Source organism: Danio rerio, chromosome 1, assembly GCF_049306965.1.
Source record: "Danio rerio strain Tuebingen ecotype United States chromosome 1, GRCz12tu, whole genome shotgun sequence".
In the NCBI taxonomy this organism is placed as follows: Eukaryota; Metazoa; Chordata; class Actinopteri; order Cypriniformes; family Danionidae; genus Danio; species Danio rerio.
In genome coordinates this window covers 22,645,640-22,670,696 of record NC_133176.1, presented here as the reverse complement: position 1 = coordinate 22,670,696, position 25,057 = coordinate 22,645,640, and positions in this window count along the sequence as shown.

Here is a 25,057-nt window from a genome sequence, read left to right as displayed (position 1 = left end):
ACCCAATCCCTCTGGTTCTAGCTGAACACACAACAGTCAACAAGATCACACACACACACACACACACACACACAATCACTCCTCTAAACTCATTCAACTGACTGAAATCTTAGAGCGATCTCAGGTAGACAAAAGCCCAACCCAGTCCATCCCTGATTGTGGCTATTTTAAGGCAGTGCCGTGCCAATGTTTTTTAGGAATTATATATTAATTTAGTTCCTTAAAAAAGTAAATAATCATATAAACATAACCTTTGGGTCTCATCACCATACAGCAGGGCAGGGCCGGCCCAAGCCTTCAGGGGGCCCTAAGCAGGATTTTATTTGGGGCCCCCTTGGTGCAAACAATATGACAAATTATCGTCAATCCTTGATAATTCGCACACTGTAAATTTAAAACACACATTATCGATTTTATTCGCTGTAGCTGTGTTGCTTACATCATAAAATATATGTTTTAAGACAATTCTAAATATTATTCTGCAGAAACAACTTCCTATTGATCCAACTTTTTATGACTACTTGCCCAAATCTAAATAAATAGATACAAAACATTAATATGGGCTGGCAGAAACAAAAGCAGCTGGAAGTAGCCAATAACATACTGATTTTTATTATTATTCAAGACGCTGCCAAACAGTCAAACATAGTGACAATAAAGATACATTTTTTTAAATTGGATATAAATGATAACACTGAAAAAAAAATCATATTGTATTTTGTAGTTCAAATAACTTAAAACATCTATTTAAATTAAAATCAAATTAAATCAGGAAGCATTATTTTAGACATACTCGCATATCAATCAAATTAATAAATATGTACCAAAATTGTTCAGTTTTCAGAAATAATTCTAAATTAAATGAATTTTTTTGTAAAACAAATTATTCTGCCAATGAGATAAGTAAAATAATCTTATTTTAAACCTAAAACAATATTTTTATTTACCCTAATTGGCAGACTGAGCTTTTTTTGATGAAAAATTCACATTATTTTGACTAAATATCCTTCTAAAAAATGCTTATTGGTTTAAGAATTTTTAGATATTTGGACTAAAAATCACACAAAAACTATAAGAAAGAAAATCATTTTTGCAGTGTATTTACCAACTGTCAATTGTATAAATCAGAAGGTTTTTTTTTTTAATCGCCACCGTTCATTAAAAATGCATTTTGCTGCTGTTCCGGGCACTGCTGCTTCAATCACGATATCAATGATTCTGCGATATATTGATAGATCACAAGAAAACCAGCCACAATATATCACAATTTTGGTAAATGAAGGGGGAAAATGCATCAAAAATTATGATGAATTTCTTTTACAAACACGCATTTATAGAATTGCAGCAATGTAAAACAAGTGCACATCTGTCAAACAAGCTTAAAAATGCTGATGTGCAGAGAGGAGTTTATGACTGAAGAGAGCACATCTCTATCACAGCAGCAGAATCTCAATTTAGTGGAATATGCATTTAAGAAGAAAACTGCCAAAATAGTATTTTATTGCTTTCTAATTTTCTGTAAACTTAAAACACTTATTACAACTTGAGCAACTATTTTATGTAAACATGGAACATTTCATGCTTAGCCCTGGTTTATTTTTAATAAAAAAAAAAATGTATTCCCACTATTTTTTCAACTGATCAGAATGCTCTGAGAGGTGAGCACAGACTCCTCTGAGCACCTATGTTTTCACCAGTGGAGAACATTAGTTAGTTATTTACTCATCTATTTAAGTTTTTTAATTCCCCTAATATTTTTTTTTTGCCAAAATACCTTCTACAAGACTTTGACAAGGTATGTAAGAGTCAAATAAACGCAAGGCCCTTCTAATTAAATGTTCATGCCATATTGATACCTTTATATATTTTGGCGGAGTTAAAAAGTTTGAGCACAAGTTGCACTGGTGGCCACGGGGCCCTAAGCAGCCGCTTAGTTCGCTTATGCCTTGGGCCGGCTCTGCAGCAGGGTTTCTGCGGGGTCCTAAAAAGTCTAAAAATGTAAAAATCGAAATTTTAGGCCTTAAAAAGTCTTAAATTTGCTGTTCTAGGTTAAATATTTTTGCACAGGTCTTATTTTTCCAATGTCCACGTAACGTGACAGCAACAGCAGTGGGAAAGGAGGAATGTTTTTATAAAAGTTTAGAAAAACTTGAGGGATAAGTTTGTTAAAACCAAAAAAAAGGCCAAGGCAAAATTTTGGCAAAAAATTGTAGAGCAACCCATTTTCTGTAGTTATTAATACTTAACTTTAATTGGTAAAACTGTCAGAGATATGAACAAAAGTGAATGATACATTTCATTTTAAAAATCTTGAATGGTTATAAAAATCTTTATAATCATTATTAAAAAAATCATGAGAAATAGTTTGTTTAAAAAATCTTGAACTATATTAATGATGTGATGTATAGTTCTGGAAACTTCCTACTTCTCAGTGTATCTGTCTGACTTGTCGTTTTCAGGAGCCTTGTCCATTTGGGGTGTGTGATTAGTCAGCAGAGCTGCGCGATGCGGTGCCAGGCGAAAGTATAAATCAGCCGTAAGATGTTTGTTTGTTTGTTTTGTTTCTTTGTTTGTTTGTTTTCCGGTAGTTCAATGATGCATCCAACCTGTCTTCAGTACTGTTCAGTTTATTTTGCCACTAATTTTGTGATGTTTGTGTTTTCTCTTTATGTGTTTGCGTGTTTTTGATCTTGTGATTCAAGTCTTAAATTTAATATGTAATGGTCTTAAAAAGATCTAAATTTGACATTATGATATGTGCAGAAAGCTTGTACAGCTGTCGCCGCCCCTCTATTTTCTATAAATGTTATTTTCCTTGTTTAATCAGGAGAAGATGTTATTCAATTAGTAATGCATCATTTAGGTGAAATTTTATTGATAACTGCAAAGTGTCTTAAAACAAAACCACAGTAAATCTTTATAGTTGTTTTAAAATCAATCAACATAAGGAAGAAGACTGTTTAGTTTATTGAAACAAATTAAATGGACAGAAGAGCCTGTAGAGTCATTCCTTGTCTGTGTTTGTCTATTCTATGTTTTTAGTTATTTTTATTATTATATTATTGGTTTGATTAGTATTTGTGCTCTGTTCTGTAAATGTAGATGAAAATGGTCGAACTGTGCCTCGTTGTATTTTTGTTATACTGCAATAAATTAAAACACGTGACCAGAGTTCTGACGTGGAAACGTATGACGCGATGTTCAAGTTCAAAGATGAAAATAATAAAGAAAAACGGGGACATTATTTATTTATCTGGGTATATGGGCCCTCTATTATTATACCTAATATTTATTAAGAGCTGTTCTGTGTTTAATACCATTTGACAAAAAACTGTTGTGTACATACAGCTCCTGCTGCTCTAATTGACTTAAGGGTGAAATTGTGTACATTTAAATGACCCTCGTCATTCTGTCACCACGGCAACACTAGTTGGTTTACAAATCCACGCTACTGTCTATAGAGTGATCGATTCTGATCATCCCGCTGCACAACTCTGAGCAAATCTCCCCTTGGCTGAGTTACATCAGTTTGGAAAGTTGTTTTGGAGTTGTTGATGATGACGCTGCGACGCTCACAGAGGACCAGGACTCTCCCCGGACACCTCAGGGACTTCTTGCTGGAGCGACACCTCAAGAACGCGGCTGTCCTTCCTGCCCTTCGTCCCGCAGCCCCAGTCCCGCCAGTGGGTGAGTGTCTGCAGGAAGAGCCGCTGTCCATCCACGGCCGGAGTGTGGAGGAATACCAGGGCATCTACCGCAGTGTGATGGACTCCACAGTGAAGAAGCCTGCTGGCCGATACACCCTTCAGAAAGGATTGGAGGTAAAGCAGCGGCTGTGGGAGAAGCTGGGCCGGCCTGCGCTGCTGGAGACCGAGCAGCCTGATGGACGTGTGCTCATCACGGAGATCAGGTCCGAGTCCAGCGTCCCCCCTCAGATCAAGGTGGACATTAGCAAGGAGCCACTGCCCAAGGAGCCCCGGAGGAAGAGGCCCAGGCACTGAGCCATCCTAGTGCCAGATGAAGGATCATGGGCACGTATGTACATACTGTATATATTGTATATAGTTATAGAATAAGTTTTCAATTAATCAAATTGAACTTTTCATTCAAGTTTATCACATTGCTGGATGTTTTGGTGATTGTCCGTGCTGCTCATATTCGGCTCTTGGGTTCTTTTGGATGTTGGCATGCGGTTAGTGAGGTTTTCTAGGCGGTTTCTTGCGTGTTGCTGGTCTCCTCTGAGTGTTTTTTGGCACATTAGTGGTTGTTGTTAGTGTTGGCTGTTGGGTTAGGGTAGGTTAGGGTCCCTCACATGGTTTGCAGCTTGACGTGCTGTGAGGGCTTGTGTGCATCAGTGATGCTGAGAGCTACGCCACTGGTACTTCACAGCTACCGGTAGGGTCACCCATAGTGGACAGGTCTCAGCTGAGATGCCTGACCAAGACAAACCACCTGATTCTGGACAGCAGAAGATTGACCTGATGCTCCAGATAGAAGATGTCCCCTGTCACCACACCACACACACACACACCACACCACAACACACACACACACACACACACACACACACACACACACACACACACAAACACACACACACACACAAACACACACACACACACACACACACACCACACATACACACACATACACCACACACACACCACACACACACACTCACACCACACACACAAACACACACACACACACACACACACACACACATACACACACATAAAAAACTAAAACTAAAAAATAGAATAAATCTTGCAGACGGTTAAAATTAAATGTTTATTGGCAAAATATTTATTAATTACCTTAATTTAGGAATATTTTTAATCATTTTGTTAAAGAAACTCTTATCCGTGTCTTGAAATAGGCGAGTTTCACTAAAACACATGAATGAAATGAATAGATTGTGTCATCAAACATGTAATACTTACGGCGCTGAAGACAAGTGAACAAGTGACCACTTAAAAAGTCATTATTGGTGTTCCTGAGTTAAATTCATGCAAATTATTGCAAAAATTCTATTTCAATGTTTAAAGTTGACTCAGAAATTACAACCGATAGAAGATTTCAGTTCATTATTGTGTTAAATGTGAAAAGAAGTAAGTAAACATTTACCAAAACTAGTCTACAATACAGAGAAATTGATACAGATTTAAATGGCACAAAAGTGTGTAAATGATGACGACATTATTTTGTGTGTGAACTCTCCCTTTATTTCAAACAATAGAGTTTATTGCACTTTAAAATTTGCATTTTAATATGAAAAAGTGTGATTTTGATTAAAAATGAAAATAATCCTCAAAATAAGAATCTAAATCTTCCAGCAGGTGTAGTAATGTCTAACCAGTGAGAGGATTCGCTCAAACAACTGAATCATTCAACAAAGAAGTAAAGCCAGCGCTGTCTGGGCTGTTTAAAACAGGGATTCGTTCAGAAAGTAGACACACTAAAGTTCTTTTGAGGCTATTAAGGTAGGGTTTAATGATGTATTCTCAAACCTCTGAGTAGCCATGAGCATAAGATCTGAGTTCAGAGTTTTCATTAATGAATTGGTATTGACCCAGAGATTACTCATAGCCTACTGTATTACTACTACTATTAATGAGGAGCGAGGCCAGACATTTTGAAATGGGGTTGGGCTTTAGTGCCTACTCTTATACTCTTAAAAGTGAAAAATAACTAGTCTCTTATATTTATAATCTCTGATAGTTTAGTTATTGATTTAATGAGTGACATTTTTGAGCATCCAGTCCTCATTTTTAAATAAATAAACTGCAAAAATGTGCAGAGAATCTGAAATCATTCACTTTGCCTTGAGGCCAATAGAAAACTGACATTGTTATTCAGCAATAAATATAAGCAATTTCATTCGATTCTGAAATCAAATTTGTTTTTTCTTTATTAAGCTAGAAACAATAGCAAAAAAAAAAAATTATTATTGGCAACCACTGCAGTAACAGTGATCCACACAGTGGCCATTAGCTAGCTTGAGTCGTTGTTTATTTAAAGTCGATTTATTATTTCAAAGTAGGAATTAAATGCATAATTAGAAACAAATCTTGGCTTGGCATTATAAACACTTTGCAGAATAAAAATGCTAAATCATTCTCTCCCAGTAGCTGGCGCACACAGATCAGTAATGATGACCAGTGAAGTGTCTAAACTTTTGATTAATAAAGGGGAGTAAAAGTAGACTGAATTAAGCCCATAAATAAAAAAAAATAAGTTTAGATGATTAATAACTGCAAATAAGCAGAGGCCTTTATAAGCCCATACTCTAAATAAAAAAGTAAATAACACAAACGTTCACATTTATTTCCTTAAATAGTAACTAAGTAACACGTTGAGCTACCTTTTTAAGTGACTTTAGATTGTAACGGATTACTTTTCCCCCAACAGGAAGGAGTTCCTCAGACAGGAAGTGGAGACCAGTACTTTAGGAAGCCCTGCTGCTGCTGTTGCTGAGTGTCTAGAGCACCTGCAGTCCAGATACTGGATCTCTGCTCACCTGCACTCGACTCAACTCTGATGCAGCACCAGGTGGGTCCTCATTCACCGTCACTCTGTGCTTTTGATAAATAAAAGGCTTTTGGTTCCCTTTAGATTAGGCCTGTTTCACACACTACATGGCATTCATTGCAGTATGTAGTCAAAGTTGTTAGCCCTCTTGTAAATTTGTTTTCTTTTTCATATTTTTCCCAAACAGAAAAAAGGAATTTTTCACAGTATTTTCCATAATATATTTTATTCTGGGTAAAGTCTTATTCATTAAAAGTATGTAGTAAAATTTTATGTGCTGTCATCAGGGCAACGATCATAGAAATCAGTTATTAGAAAAGAGTTATTACAACTTTTATCTTTTGAAATGTGCTGAAAATACATATATAATATATAAAGTTGTGCACATATTAATTGTAACATAAACTCACTGGCCACTTTATTAGGTACACCCTACTAGTACCGGGTTGGACCCACTTTTGCCTTCAGAACTGCCTTAAGCCTTGGTTGCATCTATTCTACAAGGTACTGGAAATATTCTTCAGAGATTTTGGTCCAAATTGACATGATAGCATCACGCAGTTGCTGCAGATTTGTCGATTGTTGATATGATGCTCAATTGGTACTAACGGGTCCAAAGTATGCCAAGAAATGATCCCCCACACTATTAAACCAACACCACCACCAGCCAGAACCGTTGATACAAGGCAGGACAGATCCATGCTTTCATGTTCTTGACGCCAAATTCTGACCCTACCATTCGAATGTCGCAGCAGAAATTGAGACTCAGACCAGGCAACATTTTTTTAATCTCCTTTTGTCCAATGTTGGTGAGCCTGTGCGAATTGTAGCCTCAATTTCCTGTTCTTAGCTGACAGGAGTGGCACCTGGTGTGGTCTTCTGCTGCTGTAGTCCATCCGCCTTAAGGTTGGACTTGTTGTGCGTTTAGAGATGCTCTTCTGCACACCTCGGTTGTAACTAGTGGTTATTTGAGTTACTGTTGCCTTTCTATCAACTGGAGCCAGTCTGGCCATTCTCCTCTGACCTCTGGCATCAACAAGGCATTTGCACCCACAGAACTGCCACTCACTGGATATTTTGTCTTTTTCAGACCATTCTCTCTAAACTCTAGAGATGGTTGTGCGTGAAAACCTCAGTAGATCAGCAGCTTCTGAAATACTCAGACCAGCTCGTCTGGCACAACAATCATGCCACGTATAGAGTCACTTAAATTACCTTTCCTTCCCCTTCTGATGCTCGGTTTGAACTGCAGTAGATCGTCTTGACCATGTCTACATGCATTGAAATGTTGCCATGTGATTGGCTGATTAGAAACAAGCAGTTGGACAGGTGTACCTAATAAAGTGGCTGGTGAGTGCACACTATATCTGCTACAACGTATGCCCACAGAACATTTTTTTCATCCATATTTGAAATTTAGTGTCATGAGAAAGTAATTTTAAACAAAAAGTGGACAATTTACTTGCGAACGGCTTGCATGCTGTCATTATTATACATCGACGTCAGTGTAAACACGAGTTTGTATCTATATCTCTTGCAGTTACAGGTTTCAGACATGAACTGTGTGAAAAGGCTCAGAATAAAATGCAGATATCAGTTCAAAATGAATAACAACATGTTTGTCCCTTCAGGTTAAGAAAAATGAATAACTCTGCCCCGAAGATCAGCAAGTTTCTCTAAGTTGACTAATGTCTTCATTCTGAAGGTAATGATCCCGCGTCTTCCAGCATGGTAATGAGATCCAGAAGTAGATTCAGTTGTTTTGTCATTGCAGATTGTGGAGGAATCTTCTAGGAGAAGCTTGAGTTTGATCCAAAATGGCTGGCCATCCTGAATTGGACAGACAAACCTTCAGAAACCAACCCACAGTTGCTGGAACCCCTTCGCTGGACAACAGACAACACAGCAGATACAAAACACATGACAATGATCACAGTTGCTCATTTTCTGAAAGCTTTCTGATACCACATATTCGTTTCTATTTCTAAATGTTTTAGCATCCTGTTCCTCTGCTTCTTTCAGGTGGGATTTCAGCCCTTCAGACAGACATCTACGTCCTGGTGAAGGGCAAAGTGAACAGACTTACAGGGAGGAGTTTTTTCAACTTCCTTGATGACTTGAAGTTTCGGAAGAACTGCATTTACGGGCATTAAAAATGTAAGACATAATAAATGATTTTATCCCCACTTTTGTTCAATGTAAAGTATCCTTCTTAAATAAACTGTTCATTTTAAAGTGTTCTTTGACAAAAAAGAAGAAAAGGGGAAAATATACTCATTCCAAGCTGTTCAATATTGTAATATAATGTTAAAAAAGCTTTGTTATTTCTTCATTAAGTTAGCTTAATAGATGGGGTTTCCTTCAAAAATAATCAACTGATCCTGTTAAAATCAGAGATTTGACTCATTTTAGATTTTGTACATTTCTCTGGTAATTAGTAATTAGTTTTTTTGTCAATTACTGGTGACATTTCCTAAATATAGAAATGACGTTTAAACATTTCTCCCTCTTTTTTGACTAAAATAACTAGATAGTATCAAGTTTTCAGACATGCTCATTTTACTCGACACAGTACTAATGTTTTAGCTTTAGAGGAGTTTTCAGTCACAGCGAGTTTTTATGGCAGCTGCCATTTTCTGAAGAAATGCTCTAAACCACAATATTTTTACTTGAAATGTTGAAGAGATGTTATCAGACCATGATAGAATAAAATGCATATGAACATTTTACTTAAACCCATACATTTCAGATTCCTGTCTCCTATTTCTTCTGCCACAACTGTGTTTGAATGGGATCGTTATTATAAATGACGTCCATTCATTATCAGCATCATTAAATGTAACATCAAACCAAAATATGAAATCAAACAAATGTAAAATTAAGAAGAAATTTAAAAATAAAACACCGGAAACTAATGTTTTGGGTTAAAGGAGTACAAAGAGTTGAGATTCCTTTATCAAATGACAAAAGTGTGCATGGATCACAGAAATTAAATGAAAAAGACAGAATCAATGAACTATGAATAGTTTTACTGCTCGTCTTCAAGTATGAGCGGGCGCCGCCATTGGAATCTGTTTGGCTGGAGACTTCCGATCTGGTTCACATCAATTTCTAGAGGTTAAAAACAGCTCGTTATGCTACTTGATGCTCTTATATTTTCTTGTTGTATTATTCTACTTTTCATGTAAAGTCATGAACACACTTTTTTGTAGAGCAGGTAGTAAAACTGCTCTAAGCTCAGCTCAGGTGAAAACACTGAACTGAAGAGGAACCAGAATGAAGGAGAGGACCAGAGAGAGACCCAGCGCTCCTGACAGAACCCAATCCCTCTGGTTCTAGCTGAACACACAACAGTCAACAAGATCACACACACACACACACACACACACACACAATCACTCCTCTAAACTCATTCAACTGACTGAAATCTTAGAGCGATCTCAGGTAGACAAAAGCCCAACCCAGTCCATCCCTGATTGTGGCTATTTTAAGGCAGTGCCGTGCCAATGTTTTTTAGGAATTATATATTAATTTAGTTCCTTAAAAAAGTAAATAATCAAATAAACATAACCTTTGGGTCTCATCACCATACAGCAGGGCAGGGCCGGCCCAAGCCTTCAGGGGGCCCTAAGCAGGATTTTATTTGGGGCCCCCTTGGTGCAAACAATATGACAAATTATCGTCAATCCTTGATAATTCGCACACTGTAAATTTAAAACACACATTATCGATTTTATTCGCTGTAGCTGTGTTGCTTACATCATAAAATATATGTTTTAAGACAATTCTAAATATTATTCTGCAGAAACAACTTCCTATTGATCCAACTTTTTATGACTACTTGCCCAAATCTAAATAAATAGATACAAAACATTAATATGGGCTGGCAGAAACAAAAGCAGCTGGAAGTAGCCAATAACATACTGATTTTTATTATTATTCAAGACGCTGCCAAACAGTCAAACATAGTGACAATAAAGATACATTTTTTTAAATTGGATATAAATGATAACACTGAAAAAAAAATCATATTGTATTTTGTAGTTCAAATAACTTAAAACATCTATTTAAATTAAAATCAAATTAAATCAGGAAGCATTATTTTAGACATACTCGCATATCAATCAAATTAATAAATATGTACCAAAATTGTTCAGTTTTCAGAAATAATTCTAAATTAAATGAATTTTTTTGTAAAACAAATTATTCTGCCAATGAGATAAGTAAAATAATCTTATTTTAAACCTAAAACAATATTTTTATTTACCCTAATTGGCAGACTGAGCTTTTTTTGATGAAAAATTCACATTATTTTGACTAAATATCCTTCTAAAAAATGCTTATTGGTTTAAGAATTTTTAGATATTTGGACTAAAAATCACACAAAAACTATAAGAAAGAAAATCATTTTTGCAGTGTATTTACCAACTGTCAATTGTATAAATCAGAAGGTTTTTTTTTTAATCGCCACCGTTCATTAAAAATGCATTTTGCTGCTGTTCCGGGCACTGCTGCTTCAATCACGATATCAATGATTCTGCGATATATTGATAGATCACAAGAAAACCAGCCACAATATATCACAATTTTGGTAAATGAAGGGGGAAAATGCATCAAAAATTATGATGAATTTCTTTTACAAACACGCATTTATAGAATTGCAGCAATGTAAAACAAGTGCACATCTGTCAAACAAGCTTAAAAATGCTGATGTGCAGAGAGGAGTTTATGACTGAAGAGAGCACATCTCTATCACAGCAGCAGAATCTCAATTTAGTGGAATATGCATTTAAGAAGAAAACTGCCAAAATAGTATTTTATTGCTTTCTAATTTTCTGTAAACTTAAAACACTTATTACAACTTGAGCAACTATTTTATGTAAACATGGAACATTTCATGCTTAGCCCTGGTTTATTTTTAATAAAAAAAAAAATGTATTCCCACTATTTTTTCAACTGATCAGAATGCTCTGAGAGGTGAGCACAGACTCCTCTGAGCACCTATGTTTTCACCAGTGGAGAACATTAGTTAGTTATTTACTCATCTATTTAAGTTTTTTAATTCCCCTAATATTTTTTTTTTGCCAAAATACCTTCTACAAGACTTTGACAAGGTATGTAAGAGTCAAATAAACGCAAGGCCCTTCTAATTAAATGTTCATGCCATATTGATACCTTTATATATTTTGGCGGAGTTAAAAAGTTTGAGCACAAGTTGCACTGGTGGCCACGGGGCCCTAAGCAGCCGCTTAGTTCGCTTATGCCTTGGGCCGGCTCTGCAGCAGGGTTTCTGCGGGGTCCTAAAAAGTCTAAAAATGTAAAAATCGAAATTTTAGGCCTTAAAAAGTCCTAAATTTGCTGTTCTAGGTTAAATATTTTTGCACAGGTCTTATTTTTCCAATGTCCACGTAACGTGACAGCAACAGCAGTGGGAAAGGAGGAATGTTTTTATAAAAGTTTAGAAAAACTTGAGGGATAAGTTTGTTAAAACCAAAAAAAAGGCCAAGGCAAAATTTTGGCAAAAAATTGTAGAGCAACCCATTTTCTGTAGTTATTAATACTTAACTTTAATTGGTAAAACTGTCAGAGATATGAACAAAAGTGAATGATACATTTCATTTTAAAAATCTTGAATGGTTATAAAAATCTTTATAATCATTATTAAAAAAATCATGAGAAATAGTTTGTTTAAAAAATCTTGAACTATATTAATGATGTGATGTATAGTTCTGGAAACTTCCTACTTCTCAGTGTATCTGTCTGACTTGTCGTTTTCAGGAGCCTTGTCCATTTGGGGTGTGTGATTAGTCAGCAGAGCTGCGCGATGCGGTGCCAGGCGAAAGTATAAATCAGCCGTAAGATGTTTGTTTGTTTGTTTTGTTTCTTTGTTTGTTTGTTTTCCGGTAGTTCAATGATGCATCCAACCTGTCTTCAGTACTGTTCAGTTTATTTTGCCACTAATTTTGTGATGTTTGTGTTTTCTCTTTATGTGTTTGCGTGTTTTTGATCTTGTGATTCAAGTCTTAAATTTAATATGTAATGGTCTTAAAAAGATCTAAATTTGACATTATGATATGTGCAGAAAGCTTGTACAGCTGTCGCCGCCCCTCTATTTTCTATAAATGTTATTTTCCTTGTTTAATCAGGAGAAGATGTTATTCAATTAGTAATGCATCATTTAGGTGAAATTTTATTGATAACTGCAAAGTGTCTTAAAACAAAACCACAGTAAATCTTTATAGTTGTTTTAAAATCAATCAACATAAGGAAGAAGACTGTTTAGTTTATTGAAACAAATTAAATGGACAGAAGAGCCTGTAGAGTCATTCCTTGTCTGTGTTTGTCTATTCTATGTTTTTAGTTATTTTTATTATTATATTATTGGTTTGATTAGTATTTGTGCTCTGTTCTGTAAATGTAGATGAAAATGGTCGAACTGTGCCTCGTTGTATTTTTGTTATACTGCAATAAATTAAAACACGTGACCAGAGTTCTGACGTGGAAACGTATGACGCGATGTTCAAGTTCAAAGATGAAAATAATAAAGAAAAACGGGGACATTATTTATTTATCTGGGTATATGGGCCCTCTATTATTATACCTAATATTTATTAAGAGCTGTTCTGTGTTTAATACCATTTGACAAAAAACTGTTGTGTACATACAGCTCCTGCTGCTCTAATTGACTTAAGGGTGAAATTGTGTACATTTAAATGACCCTCGTCATTCTGTCACCACGGCAACACTAGTTGGTTTACAAATCCACGCTACTGTCTATAGAGTGATCGATTCTGATCATCCCGCTGCACAACTCTGAGCAAATCTCCCCTTGGCTGAGTTACATCAGTTTGGAAAGTTGTTTTGGAGTTGTTGATGATGACGCTGCGACGCTCACAGAGGACCAGGACTCTCCCCGGACACCTCAGGGACTTCTTGCTGGAGCGACACCTCAAGAACGCGGCTGTCCTTCCTGCCCTTCGTCCCGCAGCCCCAGTCCCGCCAGTGGGTGAGTGTCTGCAGGAAGAGCCGCTGTCCATCCACGGCCGGAGTGTGGAGGAATACCAGGGCATCTACCGCAGTGTGATGGACTCCACAGTGAAGAAGCCTGCTGGCCGATACACCCTTCAGAAAGGATTGGAGGTAAAGCAGCGGCTGTGGGAGAAGCTGGGCCGGCCTGCGCTGCTGGAGACCGAGCAGCCTGATGGACGTGTGCTCATCACGGAGATCAGGTCCGAGTCCAGCGTCCCCCCTCAGATCAAGGTGGACATTAGCAAGGAGCCACTGCCCAAGGAGCCCCGGAGGAAGAGGCCCAGGCACTGAGCCATCCTAGTGCCAGATGAAGGATCATGGGCACGTATGTACATACTGTATATATTGTATATAGTTATAGAATAAGTTTTCAATTAATCAAATTGAACTTTTCATTCAAGTTTATCACATTGCTGGATGTTTTGGTGATTGTCCGTGCTGCTCATATTCGGCTCTTGGGTTCTTTTGGATGTTGGCATGCGGTTAGTGAGGTTTTCTAGGCGGTTTCTTGCGTGTTGCTGGTCTCCTCTGAGTGTTTTTTGGCACATTAGTGGTTGTTGTTAGTGTTGGCTGTTGGGTTAGGGTAGGTTAGGGTCCCTCACATGGTTTGCAGCTTGACGTGCTGTGAGGGCTTGTGTGCATCAGTGATGCTGAGAGCTACGCCACTGGTACTTCACAGCTACCGGTAGGGTCACCCATAGTGGACAGGTCTCAGCTGAGATGCCTGACCAAGACAAACCACCTGATTCTGGACAGCAGAAGATTGACCTGATGCTCCAGATAGAAGATGTCCCCTGTCACCACACCACACACACACACACCACACCACAACACACACACACACACACACACACACACACACACACACACAAACACACACACACACACAAACACACACACACACACACACACACCACACATACACACACATACACCACACACACACCACACACACACACTCACACCACACACACAAACACACACACACACACACACACACACACACACACACATACACACACATAAAAAACTAAAACTAAAAAATAGAATAAATCTTGCAGACGGTTAAAATTAAATGTTTATTGGCAAAATATTTATTAATTACCTTAATTTAGGAATATTTTTAATCATTTTGTTAAAGAAACTCTTATCCGTGTCTTGAAATAGGCGAGTTTCACTAAAACACATGAATGAAATGAATAGATTGTGTCATCAAACATGTAATACTTACGGCGCTGAAGACAAGTGAACAAGTGACCACTTAAAAAGTCATTATTGGTGTTCCTGAGTTAAATTCATGCAAATTATTGCAAAAATTCTATTTCAATGTTTAAAGTTGACTCAGAAATTACAACCGATAGAAGATTTCAGTTCATTATTGTGTTAAATGTGAAAAGAAGTAAGTAAACATTTACCAAAACTAGTCTACAATACAGAGAAATTGATACAGATTTAAATGGCACAAAAGTGTGTAAATGATGACGACATTATTTTGTGTGTGAACTCTCCCTTTATTTCAAACAATAGAGTTTATTGCACTTTAAAATTTGCATTTTAATATGAAAAAGTGTGATTTTGATTAAAAATGAAAATAATCCTCAAAATAAGAATCTAAATCTTCCAGCAGGTGTAGTAATGTCTAACCAGTGAGAGGATTCGCTCAAACAACTGAATCATTCAACAAAGAAGTAAAGCCAGCGCTGTCTGGGCTGTTTAAAACAGGGATTCGTTCAGAAAGTAGACACACTAAAGTTCTTTTGAGGCTATTAAGGTAGGGTTTAATGATGTATTCTCAAACCTCTGAGTAGCCATGAGCATAAGATCTGAGTTCAGAGTTTTCATTAATGAATTGGTATTGACCCAGAGATTACTCATAGCCTACTGTATTACTACTACTATTAATGAGGAGCGAGGCCAGACATTTTGAAATGGGGTTGGGCTTTAGTGCCTACTCTTATACTCTTAAAAGTGAAAAATAACTAGTCTCTTATATTTATAATCTCTGATAGTTTAGTTATTGATTTAATGAGTGACATTTTTGAGCATCCAGTCCTCATTTTTAAATAAATAAACTGCAAAAATGTGCAGAGAATCTGAAATCATTCACTTTGCCTTGAGGCCAATAGAAAACTGACATTGTTATTCAGCAATAAATATAAGCAATTTCATTCGATTCTGAAATCAAATTTGTTTTTTCTTTATTAAGCTAGAAACAATAGCAAAAAAAAAAAATTATTATTGGCAACCACTGCAGTAACAGTGATCCACACAGTGGCCATTAGCTAGCTTGAGTCGTTGTTTATTTAAAGTCGATTTATTATTTCAAAGTAGGAATTAAATGCATAATTAGAAACAAATCTTGGCTTGGCATTATAAACACTTTGCAGAATAAAAATGCTAAATCATTCTCTCCCAGTAGCTGGCGCACACAGATCAGTAATGATGACCAGTGAAGTGTCTAAACTTTTGATTAATAAAGGGGAGTAAAAGTAGACTGAATTAAGCCCATAAATAAAAAAAAATAAGTTTAGATGATTAATAACTGCAAATAAGCAGAGGCCTTTATAAGCCCATACTCTAAATAAAAAAGTAAATAACACAAACGTTCACATTTATTTCCTTAAATAGTAACTAAGTAACACGTTGAGCTACCTTTTTAAGTGACTTTAGATTGTAACGGATTACTTTTCCCCCAACAGGAAGGAGTTCCTCAGACAGGAAGTGGAGACCAGTACTTTAGGAAGCCCTGCTGCTGCTGTTGCTGAGTGTCTAGAGCACCTGCAGTCCAGATACTGGATCTCTGCTCACCTGCACTCGACTCAACTCTGATGCAGCACCAGGTGGGTCCTCATTCACCGTCACTCTGTGCTTTTGATAAATAAAAGGCTTTTGGTTCCCTTTAGATTAGGCCTGTTTCACACACTACATGGCATTCATTGCAGTATGTAGTCAAAGTTGTTAGCCCTCTTGTAAATTTGTTTTCTTTTTCATATTTTTCCCAAACAGAAAAAAGGAATTTTTCACAGTATTTTCCATAATATATTTTATTCTGGGTAAAGTCTTATTCATTAAAAGTATGTAGTAAAATTTTATGTGCTGTCATCAGGGCAACGATCATAGAAATCAGTTATTAGAAAAGAGTTATTACAACTTTTATCTTTTGAAATGTGCTGAAAATACATATATAATATATAAAGTTGTGCACATATTAATTGTAACATAAACTCACTGGCCACTTTATTAGGTACACCCTACTAGTACCGGGTTGGACCCACTTTTGCCTTCAGAACTGCCTTAAGCCTTGGTTGCATCTATTCTACAAGGTACTGGAAATATTCTTCAGAGATTTTGGTCCAAATTGACATGATAGCATCACGCAGTTGCTGCAGATTTGTCGATTGTTGATATGATGCTCAATTGGTACTAACGGGTCCAAAGTATGCCAAGAAATGATCCCCCACACTATTAAACCAACACCACCACCAGCCAGAACCGTTGATACAAGGCAGGACAGATCCATGCTTTCATGTTCTTGACGCCAAATTCTGACCCTACCATTCGAATGTCGCAGCAGAAATTGAGACTCAGACCAGGCAACATTTTTTTAATCTCCTTTTGTCCAATGTTGGTGAGCCTGTGCGAATTGTAGCCTCAATTTCCTGTTCTTAGCTGACAGGAGTGGCACCTGGTGTGGTCTTCTGCTGCTGTAGTCCATCCGCCTTAAGGTTGGACTTGTTGTGCGTTTAGAGATGCTCTTCTGCACACCTCGGTTGTAACTAGTGGTTATTTGAGTTACTGTTGCCTTTCTATCAACTGGAGCCAGTCTGGCCATTCTCCTCTGACCTCTGGCATCAACAAGGCATTTGCACCCACAGAACTGCCACTCACTGGATATTTTGTCTTTTTCAGACCATTCTCTCTAAACTCTAGAGATGGTTGTGCGTGAAAACCTCAGTAGATCAGCAGCTTCTGAAATACTCAGACCAGCTCGTCTGGCACAACAATCATGCCACGTATAGAGTCACTTAAATTACCTTTCCTTCCCCTTCTGATGCTCGGTTTGAACTGCAGTAGATCGTCTTGACCATGTCTACATGCATTGAAATGTTGCCATGTGATTGGCTGATTAGAAACAAGCAGTTGGACAGGTGTACCTAATAAAGTGGCTGGTGAGTGCACACTATATCTGCTACAACGTATGCCCACAGAACATTTTTTTCATCCATATTTGAAATTTAGTGTCATGAGAAAGTAATTTTAAACAAAAAGTGGACAATTTACTTGCGAACGGCTTGCATGCTGTCATTATTATACATCGACGTCAGTGTAAACACGAGTTTGTATCTATATCTCTTGCAGTTACAGGTTTCAGACATGAACTGTGTGAAAAGGCTCAGAATAAAATGCAGATATCAGTTCAAAATGAATAACAACATGTTTGTCCCTTCAGGTTAAGAAAAATGAATAACTCTGCCCCGAAGATCAGCAAGTTTCTCTAAGTTGACTAATGTCTTCATTCTGAAGGTAATGATCCCGCGTCTTCCAGCATGGTAATGAGATCCAGAAGTAGATTCAGTTGTTTTGTCATTGCAGATTGTGGAGGAATCTTCTAGGAGAAGCTTGAGTTTGATCCAAAATGGCTGGCCATCCTGAATTGGACAGACAAACCTTCAGAAACCAACCCACAGTTGCTGGAACCCCTTCGCTGGACAACAGACAACACAGCAGATACAAAACACATGACAATGATCACAGTTGCTCATTTTCTGAAAGCTTTCTGATACCACATATTCGTTTCTATTTCTAAATGTTTTAGCATCCTGTTCCTCTGCTTCTTTCAGGTGGGATTTCAGCCCTTCAGACAGACATCTACGTCCTGGTGAAGGGCAAAGTGAACAGACTTACAGGGAGGAGTTTTTTCAACTTCCTTGATGACTTGAAGTTTCGGAAGAACTGCATTTACGGGCATTAAAAATGTAAGACATAATAAATGATTTTATCCCCACTTTTGTTCAATGTAAAGTATCCTTCTTAAATAAACTGTTCATTTTAAAGTGTTCTTTGACAAAAAAGAAGAAAAGGGGAAAATATACTCATTCCAAGCTGTTCAATATTGTAATATAATGTTAAAAAAGCTTTGTTATTTCTTCATTAAGTTAGCTTAATAGATGGGGTTTCCTTCAAAAATAATCAACTGATCCTGTTAAAATCAGAGATTTGACTCATTTTAGATTTTGTACATTTCTCTGGTAATTAGTAATTAGTTTTTTTGTTTTTTTGTCAATTACTGGTGACATTTCCTAAATATAGAAATGACGTTTAAACATTTCTCCCTCTTTTTTGACTAAAATAACTAGATAGTATCAAGTTTTCAGACATGCTCATTTTACTCGACACAGTACTAATGTTTTAGCTTTAGAGGAGTTTTCAGTCACAGCGAGTTTTTATGGCAGCTGCCATTTTCTGAAGAAATGCTCTAAACCACAATATTTTTACTTGAAATGTTGAAGAGATGTTATCAGACCATGATAGAATAAAATGCATATGAACATTTTACTTAAACCCATACATTTCAGATTCCTGTCTCCTATTTCTTCTGCCACAACTGTGTTTGAATGGGATCGTTATTATAAATGACGTCCATTCATTATCAGCATCATTAAATGTAACATCAAACCAAAATATGAAATCAAACAAATGTAAAATTAAGAAGAAATTTAAAAATAAAACACCGGAAACTAATGTTTTGGGTTAAAGGAGTACAAAGAGTTGAGATTCCTTTATCAAATGACAAAAGTGTGCATGGATCACAGAAATTAAATGAAAAAGACAGAATCAATGAACTATGAATAGTTTTACTGCTCGTCTTCAAGTATGAGCGGGCGCCGCCATTGGAATCTGTTTGGCTGGAGACTTCCGATCTGGTTCACATCAATTTCTAGAGGTTAAAAACAGCTCGTTATGCTACTTGATGCTCTTATATTTTCTTGTTGTATTATTCTACTTTTCATGTAAAGTCATGAACACACTTTTTTGTAGAGCAGGTAGTAAAACTGCTCTAAGCTCAGCTCAGGTGAAAACACTGAACTGAAGAGGAACCAGAATGAAGGAGAGGACCAGAGAGAGACCCAGCGCTCCTGACAGAACCCAATCCCTCTGGTTCTAGCTGAACACACAACAGTCAACAAGATCACACACACACACACACACACACACACACAATCACTCCTCTAAACTCATTCAACTGACTGAAATCTTAGAGCGATCTCAGGTAGACAAAAGCCCAACCCAGTCCATCCCTGATTGTGGCTATTTTAAGGCAGTGCCGTGCCAATGTTTTTTAGGAATTATATATTAATTTAGTTCCTTAAAAAAGTAAATAATCATATAAACATAACCTTTGGGTCTCATCACCATACAGCAGGGCAGGGCCGGCCCAAGCCTTCAGGGGGCCCTAAGCAGGATTTTATTTGGGGCCCCCTTGGTGCAAACAATATGACAAATTATCGTCAATCCTTGATAATTCGCACACTGTAAATTTAAAACACACATTATCGATTTTATTCGCTGTAGCTGTGTTGCTTACATCATAAAATATATGTTTTAAGACAATTCTAAATATTATTCTGCAGAAACAACTTCCTATTGATCCAACTTTTTATGACTACTTGCCCAAATCTAAATAAATAGATACAAAACATTAATATGGGCTGGCAGAAACAAAAGCAGCTGGAAGTAGCCAATAACATACTGATTTTTATTATTATTCAAGACGCTGCCAAACAGTCAAACATAGTGACAATAAAGATACATTTTTTTAAATTGGATATAAATGATAACACTGAAAAAAAAATCATATTGTATTTTGTAGTTCAAATAACTTAAAACATCTATTTAAATTAAAATCAAATTAAATCAGGAAGCATTATTTTAGACATACTCGCATATCAATCAAATTAATAAATATGTACCAAAATTGTTCAGTTTTCAGAAATAATTCTAAATTAAATGAATTTTTTTGTAAAACAAATTATTCTGCCAATGAGATAAGTAAAATAATCTTATTTTAAACCTAAAACAATATTTTTATTTACCCTAATTGGCAGACTGAGCTTTTTTTGATGAAAAATTCACATTATTTTGACTAAATATCCTTCTAAAAAATGCTTATTGGTTTAAGAATTTTTAGATATTTGGACTAAAAATCACACAAAAACTATAAGAAAGAAAATCATTTTTGCAGTGTATTTACCAACTGTCAATTGTATAAATCAGAAGGTTTTTTTTTTAATCGCCACCGTTCATTAAAAATGCATTTTGCTGCTGTTCCGGGCACTGCTGCTTCAATCACGATATCAATGATTCTGCGATATATTGATAGATCACAAGAAAACCAGCCACAATATATCACAATTTTGGTAAATGAAGGGGGAAAATGCATCAAAAATTATGATGAATTTCTTTTACAAACACGCATTTATAGAATTGCAGCAATGTAAAACAAGTGCACATCTGTCAAACAAGCTTAAAAATGCTGATGTGCAGAGAGGAGTTTAAGACTGAAGAGAGCACATCTCTATCACAGCAGCAGAATCTCAATTTAGTGGAATATGCATTTAAGAAGAAAACTGCCAAAATAGTATTTTATTGCTTTCTAATTTTCTGTAAACTTAAAACACTTATTACAACTTGAGCAACTATTTTATGTAAACATGGAACATTTCATGCTTAGCCCTGGTTTATTTTTAATAAAAAAAAAAATGTATTCCCACTATTTTTTCAACTGATCAGAATGCTCTGAGAGGTGAGCACAGACTCCTCTGAGCACCTATGTTTTCACCAGTGGAGAACATTAGTTAGTTATTTACTCATCTATTTAAGTTTTTTAATTCCCCTAATATTTTTTTTTTTTGCCAAAATACCTTCTACAAGACTTTGACAAGGTATGTAAGAGTCAAATAAACGCAAGGCCCTTCTAATTAAATGTTCATGCCATATTGATACCTTTATATATTTTGGCGGAGTTAAAAAGTTTGAGCACAAGTTGCACTGGTGGCCACGGGGCCCTAAGCAGCCGCTTAGTTCGCTTATGCCTTGGGCCGGCTCTGCAGCAGGGTTTCTGCGGGGTCCTAAAAAGTCTAAAAATGTAAAAATCGAAATTTTAGGCCTTAAAAAGTCCTAAATTTGCTGTTCTAGGTTAAATATTTTTGCACAGGTCTTATTTTTCCAATGTCCACGTAACGTGACAGCAACAGCAGTGGGAAAGGAGGAATGTTTTTATAAAAGTTTAGAAAAACTTGAGGGATAAGTTTGTTAAAACCAAAAAAAAAGGCCAAGGCAAAATTTTGGCAAAAAATTGTAGAGCAACCCATTTTCTGTAGTTATTAATACTTAACTTTAATTGGTAAAACTGTCAGAGATATGAACAAAAGTGAATGATACATTTCATTTTAAAAATCTTGAATGGTTATAAAAATCTTTATAATCATTATTAAAAAAATCATGAGAAATAGTTTGTTTAAAAAATCTTGAACTATATTAATGATGTGATGTATAGTTCTGGAAACTTCCTACTTCTCAGTGTATCTGTCTGACTTGTCGTTTTCAGGAGCCTTGTCCATTTGGGGTGTGTGATTAGTCAGCAGAGCTGCGCGATGCGGTGCCAGGCGAAAGTATAAATCAGCCGTAAGATGTTTGTTTGTTTGTTTTGTTTCTTTGTTTGTTTGTTTTCCGGTAGTTCAATGATGCATCCAACCTGTCTTCAGTACTGTTCAGTTTATTTTGCCACTAATTTTGTGATGTTTGTGTTTTCTCTTTATGTGTTTGCGTGTTTTTGATCTTGTGATTCAAGTCTTAAATTTAATATGTAATGGTCTTAAAAAGATCTAAATTTGACATTATGATATGTGCAGAAAGCTTGTACAGCTGTCGCCGCCCCTCTATTTTCTATAAATGTTATTTTCCTTGTTTAATCAGGAGAAGATGTTATTCAATTAGTAATGCATCATTTAGGTGAAATTTTATTGATAACTGCAAAGTGTCTTAAAACAAAACCACAGTAAATCTTTATAGTTGTTTTAAAATCAATCAACATAAGGAAGAAGACTGTTTAGTTTATTGAAACAAATTAAATGGACAGAAGAGCCTGTAGAGTCATTCCTTGTCTGTGTTTGTCTATTCTATGTTTTTAGTTATTTTTATTATTATATTATTGGTTTGATTAGTATTTGTGCTCTGTTCTGTAAATGTAGATGAAAATGGTCGAACTGTGCCTCGTTGTATTTTTGTTATACTGCAATAAATTAAAACACGTGACCAGAGTTCTGACGTGGAAACGTATGACGCGATGTTCAAGTTCAAAGATGAAAATAATAAAGAAAAACGGGGACATTATTTATTTATCTGGGTATATGGGCCCTCTATTATTATACCTAATATTTATTAAGAGCTGTTCTGTGTTTAATACCATTTGACAAAAAACTGTTGTGTACATACAGCTCCTGCTGCTCTAATTGACTTAAGGGTGAAATTGTGTACATTTAAATGACCCTCGTCATTCTGTCACCACGGCAACACTAGTTGGTTTACAAATCCACGCTACTGTCTATAGAGTGATCGATTCTGATCATCCCGCTGCACAACTCTGAGCAAATCTCCCCTTGGCTGAGTTACATCAGTTTGGAAAGTTGTTTTGGAGTTGTTGATGATGACGCTGCGACGCTCACAGAGGACCAGGACTCTCCCCGGACACCTCAGGGACTTCTTGCTGGAGCGACACCTCAAGAACGCGGCTGTCCTTCCTGCCCTTCGTCCCGCAGCCCCAGTCCCGCCAGTGGGTGAGTGTCTGCAGGAAGAGCCGCTGTCCATCCACGGCCGGAGTGTGGAGGAATACCAGGGCATCTACCGCAGTGTGATGGACTCCACAGTGAAGAAGCCTGCTGGCCGATACACCCTTCAGAAAGGATTGGAGGTAAAGCAGCGGCTGTGGGAGAAGCTGGGCCGGCCTGCGCTGCTGGAGACCGAGCAGCCTGATGGACGTGTGCTCATCACGGAGATCAGGTCCGAGTCCAGCGTCCCCCCTCAGATCAAGGTGGACATTAGCAAGGAGCCACTGCCCAAGGAGCCCCGGAGGAAGAGGCCCAGGCACTGAGCCATCCTAGTGCCAGATGAAGGATCATGGGCACGTATGTACATACTGTATATATTGTATATAGTTATAGAATAAGTTTTCAATTAATCAAATTGAACTTTTCATTCAAGTTTATCACATTGCTGGATGTTTTGGTGATTGTCCGTGCTGCTCATATTCGGCTCTTGGGTTCTTTTGGATGTTGGCATGCGGTTAGTGAGGTTTTCTAGGCGGTTTCTTGCGTGTTGCTGGTCTCCTCTGAGTGTTTTTTGGCACATTAGTGGTTGTTGTTAGTGTTGGCTGTTGGGTTAGGGTAGGTTAGGGTCCCTCACATGGTTTGCAGCTTGACGTGCTGTGAGGGCTTGTGTGCATCAGTGATGCTGAGAGCTACGCCACTGGTACTTCACAGCTACCGGTAGGGTCACCCATAGTGGACAGGTCTCAGCTGAGATGCCTGACCAAGACAAACCACCTGATTCTGGACAGCAGAAGATTGACCTGATGCTCCAGATAGAAGATGTCCCCTGTCACCACACCACACACACACACACCACACCACAACACACACACACACACACACACACACACACACACACAAACACACACACACACACAAACACACACACACACACACACACACCACACATACACACACATACACCACACACACACCACACACACACACTCACACCACACACACAAACACACACACACACACACACACACACACACACATACACACACATAAAAAACTAAAACTAAAAAATAGAATAAATCTTGCAGACGGTTAAAATTAAATGTTTATTGGCAAAATATTTATTAATTACCTTAATTTAGGAATATTTTTAATCATTTTGTTAAAGAAACTCTTATCCGTGTCTTGAAATAGGCGAGTTTCACTAAAACACATGAATGAAATGAATAGATTGTGTCATCAAACATGTAATACTTACGGCGCTGAAGACAAGTGAACAAGTGACCACTTAAAAAGTCATTATTGGTGTTCCTGAGTTAAATTCATGCAAATTATTGCAAAAATTCTATTTCAATGTTTAAAGTTGACTCAGAAATTACAACCGATAGAAGATTTCAGTTCATTATTGTGTTAAATGTGAAAAGAAGTAAGTAAACATTTACCAAAACTAGTCTACAATACAGAGAAATTGATACAGATTTAAATGGCACAAAAGTGTGTAAATGATGACGACATTATTTTGTGTGTGAACTCTCCCTTTATTTCAAACAATAGAGTTTATTGCACTTTAAAATTTGCATTTTAATATGAAAAAGTGTGATTTTGATTAAAAATGAAAATAATCCTCAAAATAAGAATCTAAATCTTCCAGCAGGTGTAGTAATGTCTAACCA